Source organism: Elephantulus edwardii, unplaced genomic scaffold (genome assembly GCF_000299155.1).
Source record: "Elephantulus edwardii isolate Elephantulus edwardi_28Jun2011 unplaced genomic scaffold, EleEdw1.0 scaffold00096, whole genome shotgun sequence".
Lineage (NCBI taxonomy): Eukaryota > Metazoa > Chordata > Mammalia > Macroscelidea > Macroscelididae > Elephantulus > Elephantulus edwardii.
The window spans coordinates 7935146-7955342 of record NW_006399846.1 but is presented as its reverse complement, the minus strand read 5'-3'; the positions used below and the strand labels follow the sequence as shown (position 1 = coordinate 7955342).

General features: G+C 43.0%; 1 protein-coding gene across 1 annotated transcript in view; it reads left to right on the top strand.

The window, feature by feature from the left end:
* The window catches only part of CACNA1C (calcium channel, voltage-dependent, L type, alpha 1C subunit), an 847113-nt gene that overhangs the window by 706045 nt on the left and 120871 nt on the right, over window positions 1-20197 (top strand). The gene's annotated exons all lie outside the window — the stretch shown is intronic.

Here is a 20197-nt window from a genome sequence, read left to right as displayed (position 1 = left end):
CCACATCCTCCCATTTGCCCCCCTATTTCTTCCCCAACCCCTAGTGCACAATCTAGAAGGAACTACTCCCCCGTACTGAAAAATCAAACCTCCCCAGGCTCAACTCCTCAGGTCTACCAGGCACCCGTAGTGCCATTCCCCCATCCCCCATCAACCACATAACCACTAACTGCTTGCAAAAAGTTCAGTTGCTGATGAATTTGCTTGTTTCATGGATTCAGAAGCTGCATTCATATTCCCTTGTACCCTCCAGGACAGGAAGAGCAGTTACTTGAAATTTTCTCTATTTTATTCTTTGAAGCAGTTTTTTTTTTTGGGGGGGGGCGCGGAAATTGGGATAGAAAATCAGAATCATTGGCTGAATGAGTCCGGTCTAGGAAGGCTGGATTGCTTATCCATTTGGATTATCTGTGCCCTCCCTAACCAGCCCTATATCCATCCCTAACTCACTGATTTCAAGTCAATTCCAACTCATAGTGATCTTGTGGGATAGAGTAGCACTGTCCGTAGGGTTTCCAAGGCTGTGAATCTTCACAGAAGCAGACTGCCTCAGCTTTTTCCTACCACAGAGCAGCTGGTGGTTTCAAACTGTCACTCTTTAGGTTAGCAGGAAAATGCCTTAAGCACAGCCACCAGAGAGCTCTCCCACCCACCCGTGTAGTCCTAGATAAAGGAACAGCAAGCTAGTGTGGTCAGTACTTTCTGTCTCTTGGCTGCAAAGACTAGGCAGGACTACTGGTATCCACGGACCTAGGATGAAGAGCCTGAAAAGTTGTTTCAGAAGAAGGGTTTACCAGAACGCAATGTCTCCCATGGCTGCTACAACACTTGGAAAATTATGAGAAGGAAAACCTTTGCTCTAGAACTGTGTATTTACAGTAGCTTGAGAAAAAATCTTTAGCTTTCAGACCCTCTCTTTCCCCCTTTCACTAGCTTACCTAGCTTTAGCACAGATTAGCTGGAGTCACCAGCCCTGCTTTCTGTTTTCATTCACAATGTACTTGTCCCAGGATACATTGCTGGCAGGAGATGGGGGAGTGATTCTTGAGTATTGAACTGATATTAACTGACAAGCATACCCCCTCCTTCTTCAAATTCATATTCAGCTAAGATTTTGTGATAGCATACCATGTGCTGTGTAAACATCGTTCTGTGTAATCCTAAAACACTCTAAAACATTCATATCCCATTTTAGGATCATGGAAGTGAGGCTCAAAACAATTAAGTGCCCAGTATTCTCTGTGCCACTGCTAAGCGGGAGAACTCGAGTTAGAATCTAGTACTAATGGCTTTATAACTAAGGTATTTTTTTGCCACATCAAGCTGTTAACCAAGCATCTTTCCATGTGTCCCGCTGGGTGCTTTTCAGAATGAGGGAAACCAGCTTTGAGGGACTTGAGAGGTCAGCTGGGCACTATTCTGCGATGCTGGTTCTTCTCACTCAAACAGAATGCTGGGGAATCATGGCTAATTTTCAGAGTATACGGTTCCTACAGAGCATCAGCCACCAAGTCAGTCACATCTCATAGTGAGCCTCCATCAAATGTCCACGGTTGTCAGTTGTCACCAGAGGAGACTGTCAGTCTGACTGCCAGGGAGCGGCTGGTAGATTCAATTCACCAGAGACGCGTGGCCTTTGTGTTAGCAGCCAAACTTGCTGCAGAGTACACAGACAGAATGCCAAAGAACATCATTCGGTGATAATCACGGGGCTTTCCTACCTCCCCCAGAGTGGCACATGCACTCTTCCTCTCTCTCTCAAAGGCCACACTCCTATTTGGTAGCATCTGTTTTGTTCTGGCCTAGAGTGGCCCACTGAACTGACCTGCCACCTTCTGCATCTACCTTCTATATCTCCTCCCATATGTGATACCATCCCAGGCCACCTGGCCCAAGAGCAGTGGCAGCTTCATCCCCCACATCTCCATGACCAGGTGATGCTGGGAAGGCAGGGTCATTGTCCAGCTGGGCTTTTCTCTCAGATAGCAGCCTCTCAGTGGGGAAACTGACACTATTTTCATCTCATTTCAAGAGACATATGGTTTAAGTATTTCAGAACCTTGAGTCATTCCACAATTGACTCAGATGTGTTTCTGATGATGTCTGATGCAGTCTGCAGAGCCCTGCAGCCCTGCAGTGGACTTTCTGAATCATGGCTCATGAGCACAGGAGGTATATAAAGCAAGTGATTGTGGATCTCAGGGGAGCTCAGCACGAAGGACACTCTACCTAATCCTGAAACTCCAGGAAGTATCCAGTTCCAAGGAAGTAATTGGTCGTGATGGTCTAAGCTGTCACCTACTTTCCTTAATCCTTATTTTTTCTGTTGTGAGAAGATTGGGTAAAAGAAGAAATATTTTTAAAAAAGGAAGATGAGAGCCATCCTGGGACCATATACATCACACCGATCAGAATCAGTCAGAGAGCGAGTTTATCTTTAGAGAAAGGCAAAATGGTTCTGTTCCATGAATCCCCTTCTTTGGAAATGAACAGGTAAAGTTGACAAGCTCTGGCTTGCCAGAGAGGCCAACAAGACTGAGCAATTGGGAAAGGAACGCAAGAGGCAGAGTTCACGGATTCTCATGAGGCTGTGTTCTTCCTTTAGGGGTGTTGTTATTGTTGTTTCTAGGTACCTTCAAGTTGATTCTTACTTGTCACAACCCAAGGGACCACAGAAAGAAGCACTGCCTGGTCCCAAACCGCCCTCACAACTACTGCTGTGTTTGGGTGTATTGCAGCCACTGTTACAACACCTCTCATTGTAGGTCTTCCTCTTGTTTGCTTATCTTTTACTGCAACAAACATGTCCTTGTTCAGAGACTGGTCTCTCCTCATAACCTGTACAAAGTAAGGGAGACAAAGTCGTGCCATTCCTACTTCTAAAGAACAGCATCCCCCAAAATTGCATGCAGAAAATCAAACTAGAAACAACTTGAAGCTCTGGTAGAAATAACTAGCTAATTCTTGTCCAGGAACTAGTGGCTTCTAACAGTGAGCTGAAAAATATACAACGGTCTTCATATCCCACAAGTATTTCACTTCATGATTATGTAGCTATGATATAAGTGAGCCTGTCCTTTCAAGCATTAGCTATAAAAGAACAATTAGGCAGCAAGGATATGGAAGATTAATATTAATCATATGCAGGGAGAAGTTATCTGATTGTCCACTTGTTTCATTCCTTCATTGTCCTCATGGTAATTGATGTTCCCAGTACCTTCATTTCCACCCATCTCTTTACCAGTCCATGAAAATTAATATACTCAAGTAAACCTTGACCCTAACTACAATCACCCCACATTCTAAAACTTACTACTTGCTCTAAACACAGAGAGGGTGCACTGATGGTTTGGAAAAGAGTGAGATGTTTTTAGAAAGTGTGAGATACTATAGATTTGAACGTGTAATAGCAAGACAGGAAATTCCTTCCCCAGAAATTGTAAGAATAATTGGAAGATAGATCTATACTACTTGGACTCTACCTGGCCAAAACTGATCAACATTTAAAAAAAAATTAATTGAGAAGACAGAAGAGTAATTAATAGCTGAACCTTTTATTATGAATCAAAATTTAACAGCAAATACAGAAAATTTAAAATTAAGGTATCTTTTAGAATAAACAATGAAAAATAATCATATGTAGAAATGAATCTATCTAGAAAATGTGTGAGGTCTCAACAGAAACAAACTAAGATTTTATAGAAAGAAAGAAAACATAGTAAATGAAGAGAAATCAACTATTGTGAAGCAGTTCTTTCTCCTCAGAGTGGCCCACAGATTGAACAAAATCCCAATTAAAATCCAAATTCAATGAGGGAGTTTTTCTTTTGCTTTTCAAGGAGAGGAGCAAATGGGGGGGATGGGGGAGGGGTTTGTGCGGGGCGAAGGGTGCAACAATGAATGAATGGAATCCCAAAATCTCTGTAGATGTTCACTGAAATGAAAAATAAACAACCTAAATTTAAAAAAAAAAATCCAAATTCCACCTTCCCCAAGGTGAGGATGGCCAGAGAAAAGAATGCCATTCTAGATCCATTATGGAGAACCTTGAATAATTTCAAGGCTACAATGCATGTAGTTCAACCATGGATAAAGAGTAAACTACAGGAGCCTCCTTCAGGAAGCAGTGTCACCACAGATACTCTGTTGTTGTTATATTCCATCGAGTTGACTACCACTTCTAGTGACCTTATGAACAATGTCTCTGAACCTTGCCCTATTCTGAGCCAACCTCACCATCTCAGACACACCTAACCCCATGGCAGTCCATCTCTGTCAGTTCGTCTCATATAGAGTCTTCCTCTTCTGCGCTATCCCTTTATCCTTCCAAGGATGACGTCCTTCTCAAAGGACTGGTCCCTTCTGGCAACATGCCCAAAGTATGTGAGATGAAGCTTCACAATCTTTGTCTCCAAAGAGCAAACTGGTTTCTCACTCTCCAGGACTATTTCATTCTCTTGGCAGTCCATGATATGTTCAATACTCTTCTCAAGGACCACAACTCAAAGACATCTATTCTTCTTAGAAGAAGAATTGTCATCTTTAGTCATTGTCCGGCTCTCGGATGCATAGCAAGCAGTTGAGAAGACCATAGCTTGGATCAGGCACACCTTAGTCTCGAGCCTGACATTGTTGCACTCTGGAGAAATCATTGACAGCAGATTTTTGCAGTGCTATGTGGATCATAACAAACTGTGGCTGACTCTGAGAAGAATGGGAATCCCAGAACATTTAATTGTGCTAATGCAAAACCTATACTTGGACCAAGAGGCAGTAGTCAGAACAGAGCAGGGTAACACTGCATGGTTCAAAATAGGGAAGGGTGTACACCAGGGATGCATCCTGTCTCCATACCTTTTCAACATGTATGCAGAGCAGATTATCCGAGAGGCTGGGCTCTATGAGGAGAATTGTGGCATCAGGATTGGTGGAAGATCTATTAACAATCTGCGTTATGCAGATGACACAACCCTGCTTGCTGAAACTGAGGAGGACCTCATGCACTTGCTGCGAAGGGTCAAGGACTGCAGCCTTCAGTATGGACTGAGGCTCAATGTCAAGAAGACAAAGATTCTTACCACTGGACCAATTGGCAGCGTCAGGATGGATGGCGAAGAGATTGAGATTGTTCACAGCTTCAGTTTGCTCGGCTCCACAGTCAACACTCTTGGCACTAGCAGTCATGAAATCAAAAAGTGTATCACGATGGGAAAGTCTGCTGTTAGGGACCTCTCTAAAGTACTCAGGAGCAACGGTGTCTCTCTGGAGACTAAGGTGCGCCTGATACATGCCATGGTCTTTGTAATCGCTTGTTATGCATCAGAGAGTTGGACAATGACTAGGGAGGACAGGAGAGTTGATGCTTTTGAGCTGTGGTGCTGGAGAAGAGTACTGAATGTACCATGGACTGCCAAGAAAACAAACAGATTCATCTTGGAGAGGGTTAAACCAGGCTACTCCTTGGAGGCAAGGATTCTGGGGCTTCGTCTGACATACTTTGGACATGTTGCCAGGAGGGACGGGTCCTTGGAGAGGGACATCATGCTTGGGAGGGTGGAGGGACAGCGCAGGAGGGGAAGACCCTCTATGAGATGGATTGATTCGGTGACTGGGGTAATCGGGATGGGTGTGTCGGAGGCAGTGCGGTTGGCGCAGGATAGAGCAGGGTTTAGGGCTGTTGTGCATAGGGTCGCTATGAGTCGCAAACAACTCGACGGCACATAACAACAAACAACAGCAACAACTTGTCTTTTGATTTCCTAACTGCTGATGCTAAGAATGTTGATTATAGATCTAAGCCAAGAAATAATTTACAACCTCAATCCTTTCTCCATGTTTCATGATGCTGCTAGATTCACTACTGCCTACTAAAGTTTTCAGTACTAGAAGGAATGAATGTTGGCATTTGGTTGCCTGGAATCTACTACTGATAATATCCAGCAAGGGCAACAAGAGGAGCAAGAATTAGAGGAAGGACTGTGGGCCTTTCCTCCTCAAAGATGTGTTCTGCCCATGAAGGTTTCTCCTACTTCCACCTGTCTTCCACGTGGGTCATGGAAGGGTGATTGCAGGGACTGCTATTTCTAGACTTAGCTCATTCCCTTTGGCTACAAGCATCCTTACTGGGTCGTTGCCCACTCAGGGAGTAGCCAGAACTCACTGCTTCTTAGCATCATTCCCAAAGGGAAGCAGCTGGAGGGGATTTGACCCTGGCGGCTCTCTGTGATCAAAGACTTGGCCTTCCTTTTTAGCTTTCTTCCAGACTGAGAATAGTCCAGAGAGCATAGAGGAACCAAAGTGAAAACACTCATTGACCTTCCTTGCCCCAGCTTTCTTGAATAATAGCAACGGATGCCTTAGGGCTTGCTTTCATGTTGCAGAACATATTAGGGCCCAGAGGCATTCCACACCTAAGGGACGAAGTGAAGCTGGTAGGCCAGCACCGTCTAATAGAACTTTCTACAATAATAAAAATGTTCCATAACTGTGGCTATTGAGCCCTTAAAATGTAGCTAGTACAACTGAGCAATTGAATTGAATTTCACTTCATTAATCTCTATTTAAATAGCCACTATCACTAGTGGTTGAACCGGTTCCCATGTGTTTCAGAATGGGCCTGCTCTTCTCCATGGCTTCCCCGAATCTGATAGCCTGTCTGCCTGTCATGGCTTTTCAGCACAGCTGCTCTGGCTTACATGAAACCAGATGGTTTCTCTCATCCACTGTACTCTTTCTTCAGCTGGTAATTTTCCTCTGTACTTGCACAGGGACACTCTTCTAATCACAGTGTGACTTTCCTCCTGACGCTGGTGGTTCTCCTGATCATCCCTGGGTATCTCCAGGCCCTGGCCCTTCTCCTGCAGATGCCTTACCATCGAGTTCCTGAACTAACCCTAAGACACAGAATGCTTAGCAACGTCTCATTCCTGAGGGTGGCCTGGAATTATCTTGCTGCTGAAGGACCAGTAAAGCGTGTTCCCTGGGGCATCCAGATACTTTTTCTTCCAGTCCATTGGACTTCTGACAGGGTTTCCTGATGAGCATTTTAGTGTCCCAGTGAAAGTGAAATCTGAGAACTCTAATTCCCTATCAGGTTCTTAACTGACCTCACCCCGTGGCTACAGAATACATCCCTTATACATCCCACTTGCTGCCTAACAGCCTTGATGCCACTTTCCAAAGCAGGGCTCAGCCTTTCAGCAATATCCTTGCCCCAGCTCTGCCAGCAGCCTGATCCTGTCCACTGGCTTCTACGTCTGGGTCCCAGAATGCCTTGTAGCAAGTCATCTACGTTCTCTGAAGTGGTGACTCTTTCAGGGTGACCTTGACCACGAAGGATTTGCTCTGTACTTTTTTTAGAGTATCAACTAGCAAGGAGGCAATAATTCAACTGCCAAAGCATTTGCCTTGCTTAAGGATCTTTTTTGAGACCCTTTTCTCTTATAGGATAGAGGAAATGAAGGTAATGAAGTCGTGGCTTCTTCTTGGGAAGAGAAAAGAAGTAAAAAGAGGATGAGATTATAGCAATGACAGATGCTGGCAGAGCTCTCTTGGAGCCTACTACTCTGCACCCGTGGCCCTTCATCATCTCCTTTGGCTCAAAATTAGCCAGAAGCCATAATTATCAGGTAGCCTGGCTAATGAGATGTTAGCAAAGTTAAAGCTGCTCAGGACCATGAAGGCCAAATGTCCTCTCTTCCTCTCTTTGTTGGGACCATTCCCTACAGCATACCAATTTGAACCATTGTCTCATTAAGGTCTCATCCATGTTTTGTTCTTGTCCCTACCCATAGCTGTCCCTCTAGTGGATTTTCAGAGGCAATAAATCACACAGGAAGATATGGTCATTTTTCTCCCATAGAGTAGCTGGTGAATTCGAACCATGTACCTTTGCATTGGCAGTGTAGTTCCTTACCACTAAGTCACCAGAGCTCCCCTGTGAGCAATAGCTAAATTGTAACAAGGGAGAGTCAGGAGACCCCTGAATGGTCTTCTCGGTGGACAGCACCATGGAATACTGGAGCAGGGCCATTCTGTTCTGCATCTCGGTGGTCTCGGAACCTGAGAAAGGGTGTTGCTAGCCTTGGACTTTGTGTGAAGGCAAACTTCCTCTGTTTCTAATGTGAGGTGTGGGGAATCACAGTGGCTTTCAATGCAGTCTTTTCACTGCATATTGTACTATTCTTAGGATTTTTGTTTCCCTCTTAGAATGATCATTGGCCTTGACATGGGACACCTGATAAGTTGGAGAGCTTTGGGGAATATGCTTAGGATGTAGTCAGGACAGAAATGGTCATCACCAGCCAACTTCTTTTCACTGGGTTTGGCCAAAACTCTTAGTACCCGTATGGACAGGCTGAGCAGGAAAGCTGGAATGAACAAGCACACAGGGAGCATTCCCAAAGAGGATCTACATCAACAAAGAAACTCAAGTTCTTCCATCTACTATATCTACTCTATTCTTTTTTTTAATTTGGGTTGTTTATTTTTCATTTCAATGAACATCTACAGAGATTTTGGGATTCCATTCATTCATTGTTGCACCCTTCTCCCCGCACAAACCCCTCCCCCCCCCATTTGCTCCTCTCCTTGAAAAGCAAAAGAAAAACTCCCTCATTGGTACATCTATACCTGCTTTCCTTTAAAGATCCAGGCTCTGCCTTGCCCTTAGCAAATAGCTTTCCTATGTGGCCTGACAACTTCGTGAGCCACCCTACAGCCAGTGTGGAGTTTTTAAGGATGTCCATGCTTGGTAAAGATGAGGAGGGAGCTTCAAAAGCCAGGACTGTAGATCCTTCATTCTCACTGTTGTAGATATTGGAGGCCTCATACTTCTTGAATGAGCTGCTCCTCAGGAAAGGGGCCAGGGCTTTGACATTCATCTAGCATGTGGAGAAGGTGGAGTAGCAACCTCAACAAATGACTCAAGCCCCAAGTCAAGGAGGAGATTTACTTGTTTGAATCAAGGAAATCAAGAAAGAGAAACCATTTGGGACAGCTGTTATCAGGCCCTATATGCATACGTAAGGCAATAGAAAGCATTTGGAATGTGTCTCCTATTAAATTTCAAAATCCAACGTGTTGATGAATCACAGCAAAGGTGATGGCTAGGTTCCTAAATGTTTCTTTGTTATTGTCATGTGCCACTGATGGCCCGTGATGGAGATCCCATGCACAAGGGAATCAGCTCATATTATCTATAGAGGTCTTTTGGCTCCTTTTTGGAAGGAGACCTCCAAGCCATTCCCCCTAGTCTATCTAAGTTTAGAAGATCCATGGGAACCTGTTCTACATCAGAGTGGGGCTCAATCCTACATTAATAGGAGTGTAATGGCTGTGCTGAGGTGCATCAGCCAAGAAACGAACTCAAGTCTTCCCACATAAAAGGGAAGACTGCTACCATTTGAACAACCACTACCTCAAATGTTGCTTAGTTTGACAGAAAGAGTCGCAGAAAAGAAGACTGCATGAATCTGTATGACAGAAGCAAATACCAGCAGTACCATGCCTGAGCTGCCTGGAGGGAGCCTTTGGACAGCCCAGGGCAGATAGAGTCAGAAGAATGACAGGACAAGAATTTCCCTAAATGCACCAGTACTGGGATGTAAGGGAGCAGAAAGACGTTAAGGCATTGATTCCACCCAAGAGCAGGAGAGACACCACGATGTCTTCCATGATGTGATAGAACTTCCAGACTCAGATACAGACACAGACTCAGACACATACTTTCAGACACAGTAAAGGAACAGAAGCGAGAAGGAGGGGTAGATTGAATTGATCAGTAGGAGAGCATTCATACAGAAACAATTTTTTTTCTTTTCTTTTTTTTTAAAGTAAGACTCTTTTAGACACTTGATTTCGTTCTACCAGATAATAACATTGTAGGGTAAAATCTTTCCCAACTTTACCTGTGGTTCTAACTGTACCAAGTGCCAATAATTGCCCTTCCCCAATAATTTTAATCATATAGTCAACAAAAATAATCATATATTTTTGCATGATAGTTATTTTTGTCAAGCTAAATTTTTCCCAAACTCAAAGTTTGCTTTATTTCTTTCCTTTTTAATCTGTTGAACCTGTTGTTGTTAAATGTCACTGACTTGAGTACAACTCATTGCCCCTAGGTCTCAATAAAAGGGAAAATCCTGGTAGGTTGATAACCAGCTAAGATCTCGCCTCAGCATCTCCTTGAAGAAACTGGTGGGTGGAAGGATGGAAATAGAGAGCCCATACTTGCTGTTACCATGTCTCAGTTTCTCTGTAAAATTGGAAGACTAGCTTAGAAGACTATGATGAGACTGAACGAGATCATGTCTTCTTAAGTAGCAGAGGCTTCTGAAGAAAGCGCCCCCCAGATGAAAGTATGGCAGGATCTCAACACCTGAAAGTTTGCATCTAACCCTTCACCTTAGTACAGAAGGAACTTCAGCTTATACCTTATTTTCACCCTTTTTTGTCCATTGTTAATTTCAAATGGATCCTCTTACAATTCTAGACTTCTGTCCTCCCTTACACTGAGCTCATTTATTCTATCCCTTGTACCAGATTTCTGCCTAACATCATAATGCCATTTCAAGGCTCATTTTAATCCATCCTTGAAGTTGGATTGCCTAAGATATAGTATAAACCACACTATTATACTCATGTCTAAAACTATCACTCAGCCTTTCCTGCAGTTAATGCAAACTATTACTGCACTTACAAGGTTTTAGCTGTTATTCACTATTTTCTCCTTTTCTTCTTTCTCCTGAATCTTGTCATTATTCATATTATTTATTTCAAGAAGTTTTCCCCTTTCTAGTATTTTATTGGAGGATAAAATTCTAGTATTTTGTTGTAAGAGAAAATATATACTCCATTGAATACTTCATGTGCTAGACAATATGTTTGTTACAGAGGACACAATAGTGAGTCCAAGTATCCCTTTATGCACCACTGGAAACCATGCTCTTCAGCCTGGCACTCATGTTCCAACTTTAATAATCAGTTGGTAAACACATTTACCAATGATATATTGATCACTATACCTCACATTAAGTATAATTAAGTAACATTCAGGAGAAAAAAAGAAAATAACATTAACTTATTGTCTATAATGAACCAAGCATCGGGTTAGGTGTGTTACATTCATTGTCTTATTCACTCCATACTACAAGTTCTATGATCTCCTCTTTTACATCTGAGGAATTTGAAGGTCAGAGAAAGGCTTTTCAAAATCACAGGATTTTATTTTCATTGTATTTTAAACAAATGCTTGTACAGTGCTTGTTATGTGTACCTATACTTTTATAAGCACCTTGTTGTTATTGTGTACTATTGAGTGGAAATCAAGCCCTAGCTGACCCTACAGTGGGTTTTCAGAGGCAATAAACTGCCCAGGAGGAGATTGCCCATTTTTCTCTAGAGGAGCAATTGGTGGATTAGAACAATGTGCCTTTGGGTTAGCCATCCAACTCAATACCACTAAACCACCAGAGCTCCCTCCCTAAGTACCTTCCCAAACACTAACTCATTTAATCATTGTAAAAACCATGGCATTTTAATTCCGGATTGATTTTCATTGCTGTTGAGTCTGTTTCAACTCAAAGCAACCCTTTATGACAAAATAGAACTGTCCTGTATCAGCTCCAAGCCTATAAATCTTAGTGGATTTACACCACATCTTCTTCCTCAGAATGGCTGGGGAGCTTGAACCGCTAACCTTTCACTTTGCAGCCTAACCCTTAACCACTTTGCCACCAGAGATCCTTAATAAAAATATAACCAAAACTCACTATTGTTATTTCCCACGATTGCAACGCTCCATTGGTTTTCCAGGACTGTAAACCTTTAAAGGACTGTCCGTCTTTTTCTCATAAAGCATCAGGTAAACTCAAACCATTGACCTTTCCATTACAGCAGCCTAACATGCAACACCCTATACCATTCCAGGTATCACTCATTGCCATTGATTCTTAACCCATTCTTAGCTTACCCTCCAAACCCTATTCCAGGTTTGTTGTTACGTATTATCAAATTGGAACCAACTCATAGCTGATCCTCTAAGGGGCTTTTAGAGACATTAAATCTCACAGGAGGAAATGTCCCATCTTTCTTCAGGGGAACAACTGGTGGATTAGAACAATGTACCTTTGAGCTGACAGTGCACCTCCTTACCTCTAAGCCACCAGAGCTCCTCCCTCCAGGTCTAGGAGAGTCGGATGCCATGATCTTTCCATCTAGTGCTTCAAATCTAGTTTTTACCCTGCCTCTCATTTGATTATGTGGTCTTTGTCCCCCATGTTGTCTTGTATTGGTTTGGACTTTTTTGGATTTTCTTTCTCAGTCTGATGTGACAGGTATTTTCAGATACTATCAATCAATTAACTAATAGATTAATTCAGAAAAGTGAAGCAAAAATCTAACACACATTCATATTCATGTGCATACACATACATATGCACATGCAAATACATACTCACTTGCAATTAAAAGAACTTGCAAATTATGGAGACAAAAATTAGGTAGCTGCATTCCTTGAAGGCAGGAACTGTTTCATATTCATTTTTGTCTCTTCCGTGTTTGCCTCACACTGTGTCTGCCCCATGGTAAGCATTTGGTAAATGTTTAATGCATGAATGGAAAAGAATTACAGATGTGGAGAACAAGAGAAAGAAAAGAGAGTCACAGTATTAATGTCAGAAGACACTCATAATGTCACTGGTCTTCCATCAATCAGGGCTTTCTATTGGAACTTTTCACATTTCCCAAGATAGGTGGTCATCCAGCATCTGTGGAAACATTTTCTGTCATGAAAGACTCGTGATATCCAGAGGCAGCTCTGTTGGGAATTCTTCTTTATACTGAACTGAAATGTGTCTTAGCTAACTTCCAGTCATCAGGACTGCTTTTTCCCTCCTGCCTTTCTGCAGAGAGTTCTTACCCACCTACAGCTCTTGATGGTAGGGAGAACAGGCAGGTATGGCACCATCTTTATAGGACTCATGTGACTCAGGAGACACCAAGAAGCAAATAGACAAAGAATTTTTAAAAAATGGAGTAACTGATTATTACAACGGAGAGTAGTGGAGAAAAGAGGCCTATTTTCAGGGAGAGGGCTGTTTACACTGATCCCTGGAGGTTGGGAAAAAAAGCCAGAAGAAGAACATTTCAGAGGGAAGACCCAAAGGCCCAGAGACAGAGGAAAACTCAGCTTGTTCGAGAACTGAGAGAAGCAAGTGAAGGGGATAATGGGACATTTACCCAGCACAGAAAAGCCAGACGGTCTGCTGTGGAGTCAATTCTGAGCCACAGTGACCTGTGGGACAAAATAGAACTGCTCTATATTGTTTCCAAGGCTGTGAATCTTTATAGACGCGTGCTGCCTTGTCCTTCTACTATGGAGCACCATAGTAGGTCTGACCTGCCAGCTTTTTGATTAGCATCTGCCCAGTTTTAACCACTGTGTAACTAAGGTTCTGGACTGTAGTCATGATGTGAATTTACTGAGTGCACTTGGAAACCACAAGAGGCAGGCCCTAAACAGGAGGATTTACAGAACCTGGTTTACATTGTGGAAACAGCAGACTGGCTGCTTAGTGGAGATTGAACTAGTTGCAGTGAAAGGCAGAGCAGTTAGGAGCCTCATGCCCAAACTGCACTGAGAACAATATGAATGGAGAGAAGCAGACTAGTTAATGATGTTATTTGATATGAATCAAGCATGAGGGGGAAGAGAATTGAGGATGGTTCCAAAATGTTTTGTTTGTCCTGGGTACATTTTTGCTGAAAAAAAAAAGAAGAAGAAAAAGTAGTTTCACATAGTTTCACTCTTTCATCCACCTGCACAAAATGCTGAAGAGAAAGAAGGCCAAAGGGGAAAAGGTGGCCCCAGCACCCTCCATGGTCCAGTAGCAGGAGGCCAAGAAGGTGGAGAGTCCCCTGTTAGAGAAAAAGCCCAAAACTTTGGTATTGAGTAGGACAGTCAAACCAAAAGGGACCTTAGTTGCTTTGTCAGGTGGCCCCACTCCATTCAACTGCAGTGGCAAAGGGCAATCCTCTACAAGCAACTCAGTTAACCAGCTCACCCAGGCCTTGGACCACCCCACTACTACTCTGCTGCCGACCAACGTGTAGGGTTACTATGAGTTAAAAATAAATTCCATGATACTTAACAACAACCATCCTTCCAGCCCAGTTTAGATACTTTATCTTTCAAGTCACCATCTTGGTCTGCCCAGCCACAAGTTTCTCTACTACTTTTGAACTTGGAATCCTTCCTCCTCTTCCCTCACACTTCCTCAGCACTCTGCATGTAAGTGCTGTATTCTTCCAGCAAGACTGGAGGGAGAGTCTTTGAGTGTTTGGACAGAACTCTTGTTGTTATTATGTGCTGTCAAGTTGCTTGCGACTCTTAGCGACCCTGTGTACAACAGCTCTGAAGCGTGCCCTGTCCTGATCCAGTCTCACTGACTCTGACACACCTACCACCATTTCACCGGTTACTGAGTCAATCCATCTCATCCAGGACCTTCCTCTCCTGCACTGCCCCTTCACCCCTCCAAGCATGATGTCCTTCTCCAAGGACTGGTCCCTCTTGGCCATGTGTCCAAAGTATGTGAGACAGAGCTTTAAAGTCCTAGCCACTAAGGAGAAAATGGGTTTCACTTTCTCCAAGATAGACTTATTTGTTTTCTTGGCGGTCCATGGTATGTTCAAGACTCTTCTCCAGCCCCACAACTCAAAGGCATTGATTCTTCTTCTGTTATCCTTAGTCATTGTCCAGCTCTCTGATGTGAAACAAGTAATTGTGAAAATCATGGTCCCTGGACCAGGAGCACCTTAGTCTCTAGACTAACATCATTGCTTCTCAGCACTCTGCAAAGATCCCTGGCAGCAGATTTTCCCAGTGCAACTCATCTTTTGACTTCCTGACTGCTGGTACCAAGGGTGTAGATTGTGGAGCTGAGCAAGCTGTAATTGTTAACAACCGCAATCTCTTCTCTATCTGTCATGGTGCTACCACTTGGCCCAGTGGAGAGAATCTCTATTTTCTTGATGTTGAGCTTGAATCCATGTTGAAGACTACAGTCCTTGATCTTCTGCAGTAAGCGCTTCAGGTTCTCTTAAGTTTCAGCAAGCAAGGTTGTATCATCTACATAATGTAGATTGATGATTCTACCTCCAATCCTGATGCCACATTCCTCCTCATAAAGCCCAGCCTCCTGAATGATCTGTTTTGCATATAGATTGAAAAGGTATGGGAACAAGACACATCTCTGACACACTCCTTTCCTGATATTGAACCATGCAGTGTTTCCTTGTTGTGTTCTGAGAACTGCTTCCTGGTCTGAGTATAGGTTTTGCATAAGCACAGTCAAGTATTCTGGGATTCCCATTGTCATCAAGGTAAACCACAATTTGTTGTCATCCACACAGTCAAATGCCTTTTCATAGTCAATGAAACACAGATAGACATTCCTCTGGTAATCTTTGCTTTCTGCCAAGATCCATCTGACATTGATGATAATGTCTCTAATGCCACGACCTCTTCTAAACCTGGCTTATATTTCTGGTAGTCCTCTGTCTGTGTACTGTTCCAGTTGTTTTAGATAATCTTCAGCAGGATTTAGCCATATTTAAACCAAAAGCCAAAGCAGTTGTCATCAAGTCAACCCTAATTCATGGGAGCGCTGTTTGGGTCGAAGTAGCATTATTCTCCATGGGATTTTTCTGTGGCTGATTTTTTTTGGAAGCAGATCATCAGCCTTCCTCCCAAAGTGTTTTTGGGTGGACTTGAACCTTCTGCCTTTTGGTTAGCAGCCAACAATGTCTACTCTTTGCATCACCCAGAAACTTATCGCTCTTACTTATTTCTTTTTTTCCCTAATGCTAACATAGCAACACCTTGAATTTATTATGTGTACCTATTCCAGTCTGTGAATTACAAGCTCTGACATCTTTGAAGGAAACTCTACTACCTCCAAGAGCATATGTCTCACTAAGGTGATCCCTGATGCTCAAGCTGCAGGAAGGCAGAAATCAGAAGTCTCTGATGCCCATATAGACATCAGCCAAGGAAGTGCTTTGTGGGACCTCATTCAATAGCCACATCTTGCTGGTGATGTTATCCATTCAATTCCAGTTGCCAGCATCCTCAGGTGACAGAGTAGAACTCTCCCATAGTTTCTTGGCTGTAAGCTTTCTAGAAGCAAATCACCAGGTCTTTGTTCTGCAGGGTAGATTCAAGCCACCAGCTTTTAGGTTAATAGTCAAGTACTTAACTACTGGACCATCAAGACTCCTTCCATGGTCATGTAGAATAGGGAAATATTGGCTTACATATAATTAGACAACTTTCTTTTTTTTTACTTTTTTTATCATTATTGTGTGTGTGTGTGTACTGTCAAATCGGATCTGACTGGTACAGGAGGCGAGTGCCTCTCCTTCTCCAGCAGAGCATCTGGTGGATTTGAACTACATACCTCTGGGATTGCAGTACAGCTTCTTGCCACTAGGCCACCAGAGCTCCCTGACAACTTTCTTTAGTGGAGAACTTAGGGCTTTTAATACATGATATGCCCTGAAATTGTTTTCCAGATCCATGCTCTCAAGTAAAAGTTATGAGAGTCCACATTTCCAGATTTACTGAAGAAGTAGACTTTGGTTTGGGGTTTTTGTGTTCTTGATCTTGGATAATGATGATTAATATCACACAGGGCTTGGGTTCTATAGAACGTGGCTTGGGAAATGCCTCCAGGAGGATTGCTCTTTATGGGTAATGTTCAGTGGACACTAAACCCACTCCCACCAAGTCTGAGTTGACTCCATCAGGTTTCTGAGGCTGTAAATCTAACAGGACCAAACTGCCTCATTTTCCTCCTTTGGGGTGTCTGGTGAACTTGTACTGCCAAACTCTCAGTTAGCAGCCCTTCGCATAACACACTATGTAGTCATTATCTTCCAGGTAATTGGGCACTATTCAACAGTTTAGAGAAAACTACCATTAGAAATGTGAACTACCTTGGGATGTATGATTTTTAGCATCTTCACTGAACTGGAGAATACAATCTTTAAAACTTCAGCAGCAAGCAATGTTTCCTTTCTAAAAAGCTTGAAGACATGTTTTAAGGCCAGTGGTTTTCAAATCTATCAAACCCAAAGCTTCTTTCCCCTCTACCAACATTTTTAATATATCATTAACTTTTCTGAAATAAAATTCATAAGAAATTTATAGTTGTATTTATACAAAATTCACATATAGCGACATAATGCTAACAATTAAAAAAAAAACCAAGAAGAAGGAAGACTCAATGTAACTCCCTAAGTAGTCCTGGTTTTAATTGTTTTTGGTCAAACATTCTTCTAAGTGGTATAGCACTGGTCTGTGCATTTGCTGTACAGAGGTATGTACAGAGTGATGCTAAACACTGTGACACTGATGTGTCAAATGTGATAATGGTTACCCAAGTTGGACAGTGTTTGGTGGAGCTCCCTAACTAAAACAAGCTTGGAAGAAGGGGTGGCGTCCACTTCCAAAATAGCTTGCCCCTGGAAACTCTATGAACGTGGAGAAACTATGAAAGTTATATAAGTGTTCAGGTCTTTCATTCATAGGATGGCCGAGTCGTCTACGATGCAGCAGCACATAACAACAACAGCAGCAAGGTATACTCTAATGTGGAAAATTTGAGGTTAGTGGAAGTAAAAGGATTTTAAGTTATTCTCCACTAAAAGTAGAGGGAAATATAATTGAAGAAGTATGAGGGCTCTTTAAATAAAAATAAGTGTTAAGAGAAATAACTGATAAATAAGACTTATTTGGCTATGGTATTTTTGTTGGCTGCTGTGTGCCATTGAGTCGGAACCACTGACCCTCCAGTGGGTTTTTGGAGACAATAAATCCCACAGCAAGAGATTTGGGTATGAGTTCTTGTATTAATGCATGTGTGACTGTCAGAGGCAGACAAGACCATTGGATAAGTCTTCACTGTCACTGGGCAGGACTGTCCCTGGCTGAGATGTCCTTGGGATCACCCCCTGAGTACCAGTTTTGCCACTATTATGTTCTTAATAATTTCACTGCTTGGAATATACCCTGAGAACATTAGAACTGAGGCACAAATGGAGATTTGTACACCAGTGTTTATAGTGGCATTATTCACCATCACAAGAACATGGAAATAGCCCAAATATCCAGCCACAGTCAAGTGGATTGAGAAATTATAGAACATTCACACTATGCAGCAGTAGTATCATGCAGGAGCAAAGATTTTTAAAATCACCTAACATGGGAGGGACTGAAGAGCATTATGCTATGTGAACTCAGTCCCACAAGAACAAATACTGTATAAGACCATTATTGTAGAAATACAAAGATACCTAGTAAAACGTGTATGAGAACCCAACGGTGGGAGGGTGGGAGCAGGGAGAGGGTAATCATAAAGTTGCACAATTTGTTGGTTATAGAGAGGGGTGAGAGAAAGAAATGGGAAGGATCTAGTTTGAAAAATAATGTATATGGACTTTGTAAGTATACCATTTGTTGTTGTTGATTGTCTTCAAGTCGAGTATGACTCATAGTGACCCTATGAACAAAAGGCCTGAAGCCCATCTACAAGTATCGACATTTATCCAAGTTCATAGAGTTTCTGGAGGCATGTTGTTTAGGAAAGTGGACAGAGGGGTAGATAAAAGAAATGGGAAAGATCTAGTGTAAAAAACAATGTAAGTAAACCAATATAAAATAAAAATTTTCTTTAAAAATCCAAAATGACCCATAGAGTGCAGTGCCGTTCCCCCTCCTGGAAAACTGAGTACCCCAGTTACACAAATGGTTCAACACTGGACTGCTATCTCCAGGGCCTGAGGTTCAGCTCCTCCCCCACTCCCACCCCAGGGCTCTTGGAAGAGAGGCCTGGCTGCAGTCTGCTTCTGAAAGCTCACAGCCTTGAAAACCAGAAATTGTTCTACTCTGCACACACAGAATCACCAAGAGCCGGAATTGACTTGATGGCACCAAAGAGCAAACTTAGATTAATGTGGAGTCTCTAGGTGGTGCAAATGGTTAACTCACTGTGCTGCTAATTCAACAGTTGGAGCTGCCTCAGAAGGAAGGCCTGGAGAAGGGCAGCTGGAAGCCCTGAGGGGCACGGTCCTGCAACATCCATGGGACACAATGAGTCAAAACCAACTCCATGACAACTTAGCTCCCTGGTTAAGACTTTGTTTAGTCTCTTACTTGTTTTTACTTAAACCCTACTTATCCTCACACTGAGAAATCTTCCACCATCAATGGAAACCCCTTAAAGAAGGAGCCCTCGTGACACAGTGGTTAAAACGCTTTCCCATTAGCCAAAACATGAGCAGTTCAAATCCTCTAAACTCCACCAGCAGCCTTGCCACAGGGGGCGCAAAGACCTGACAATCTGCTCCCATAAAGAGTTCAGCCTTGGAAACCCTGTGGGCTATTCTCTGTCCTTTAGCGTTAATATGAATAAGAATCCATTCACAGGCACATGGCAACAACCACAATATCCACATTCAAAGGAGCAAGAAAGGGAAAGGGAAGGAAGGAAGGGAGGCTGTAAGTGCATAAAATGTAATCCAATCCATCTGCCCTCAAACATTAGACAGCAAGACGTTTGTGCTGCATCCGCTGCCTGCTTGGTGAGCCGGCATTATCCTGATTATTGTTTATTTGTGGAATGCCTGTAGGGTATCTGATGCCGAACAGCGCAAGGCAGAGAGGCACAAATGGGCTTTGCCAGGCAGAGGCCCCCCCACTGCAGCTCCTGTACCCAGGGATTTGCATATTGTTGCAACATTGTGACAGGTTTCTTTCCTGCCTGGCGTTTGAGAGCTTTAAAGTCACTATGAATGATAAAAAATAATTATATGACTTGCATAAAGCCTTCGTGTGGGAAGGGTAGTATTAGCTATTACATTTAATTATTTAATGTGGAAAATTATTCACGCTGTGTAAAAAAGCTCGATGGGAATGTACGCTGTGGTTTTGCATCGCCATCCTTGCCACTGGGAAGGAAGCTGGAATGCAGTCTGAGAGAAGGTAGGGGGACTTCTGAACTACGGGGTGCCATGGTGTGAACCTCACCCAGCTTAGGCAAAGGCATGGCCAGTGCCCGAGCCACTGCTCTACATCATCCCCTTTCAGGGCTGGGAAGGGTCTTCCAGGATGAGAGAGGGCGCCAGACGATGA